The sequence below is a fragment of the Chrysochloris asiatica genome, unplaced genomic scaffold (assembly GCF_000296735.1).
Source record: "Chrysochloris asiatica unplaced genomic scaffold, ChrAsi1.0 scaffold00053, whole genome shotgun sequence".
Classification (NCBI taxonomy): Eukaryota; Metazoa; Chordata; class Mammalia; order Afrosoricida; family Chrysochloridae; genus Chrysochloris; species Chrysochloris asiatica.
Window position 1 is genome coordinate 8,939,009 of NW_006408571.1, and position 1,817 is coordinate 8,940,825.

A 1,817-nucleotide genomic window follows, 5' to 3' on the forward strand; every position below is an offset into this window, starting at 1 on the left:
GAGTCAGACCGATTTGATGACATTTAACAGTGTCTGCAAAATTATTATTTTCTAACAACCTTAAGAATTTAAGTTCGATTTAACATACCTGGTTCCTTCTTCTCTCAACATAGGCCCTCTCTCATAAACTAAGTCTTTTCTTGCAATTTTGCATCAGAGTATCTGCATAGGTCTGAATAGTACCTGCATAGCACTGTAGGATAAGCACGGGTCCACAAGGTCATTTTGAACCATAAGATTGGTGGTTCAACACTCACCAGCTACCCGCAGAAACCCTGTAAAGGGTCTCTATGAGTCAGAACTGACTCAGTGGCACTTCACAACAACAATAGCAAAAGTATCTGCACACACTTCAAAGGTTTCCAGATATGGTTAGATATGAACCCTGACTTTATGTTTCAAGAATTTTCTCAGCTACCATATGAAATGAGTTAATTTTGAAATATACTAAAGATGAAGAAGATATTCCATCATCGCACAAACTATGACATTGGGCCTTTGCCAGGGTATCCTGTTCCAATGTTTATCACTGTACCTGAAACATTGTTGCTAATACTGAATTGTGCTGACACACAATTATATAGATATTGGATTACAGAATAGATGGGGAACAGAGTCAGCAGGAGGAAGAAGAAAGGATTCTCTCATTAGGATAAGCAGACAGTTAGGGAAAGACCTTGCCATATGGATAATGTTCTTATAAAGTTTCAGCGGTATCGTTATATGGCAGTTGCAATTAGCCCTTAACAAGGAATTAGATTTGTTTATAAACACTTCGGGGGAAGCAAGGTTATGGAAGATATTTTCAAGGCACCAAGTATGCTGGGAATTGATGACATATTGAATAACATCTACCCCCACCTCCACCCCCCCCCAAAAAAAAAAAACTTTTCTGGAACTGATACTCAGGTCTGTATATCTGGCCATGCTGATAAAAAGAGCTAATAGGTGTCTGGGTGATATTCTATCCAATCAAGCTTGGAGTAGTTTAGTCGTTTAAGCAATTAACAAGCTTTTGGGGCTGATTCAAGATTACAGGAAAACTTGTTATGCTCATGTGGGAATCCTTAAAAATTATCTCTGTGATTATCGAGTGATAAAGCCATAGTCATAGTGCTGGCATCCACAGACCTCTGACTGGGAGGTTATTAATGAGTTGTTAATGAGTACTTGTACTTCTTTCAGAGATCTGCATCAAAACTTAGAAAAAAATTTGTCTGGTATGCGTAGCGGCAGGACATGATGCTCTAGTGTGAATCTAGACTGATTCTTGACTTTGCAACAGGGTTGGTATTCTCCCACTGACTTTACAAAGGAAATAGGGTCACTTATTCTTAAAAATTTTTTAAATAAAATAATACAGAATTTTATTTTTCCTTTAGTGTTTTGAGTCTAAACAACAAAGAATGAAAGGTGGATACTGATTGGACCCAGAGTACTGTATGTTGTTGTTGTTGTTGTTAGGTGCCATCAAATCGGTTCCGACCCATAGCAACCCTGTGTAGGGTTTCCGAGGAGCAGCTGAAGAGCTTGAACTGCCAATCTTGTGGTTCAAACTGACTTTGAAGTCCAGCTCATTAACCCCTAGTACCACACCAGGACTCTAGATTGTGGTATATCAGTATAGTAATTCTCTATGTCCGCCTTATCTTCTCTGCCCCTAGGCAGGTCCTGCTGTGAGAGACATAAGTCCTCTGACATGTAGCTGCTATGCTTTACAGCAGAAAACAGATTTTATTAAGGTGGAGCTCAAGCTGGGTTAGGTAAAGATATTCTTTTCCATTATTCATATACTAGTATTTCAGATGTTGGTATTG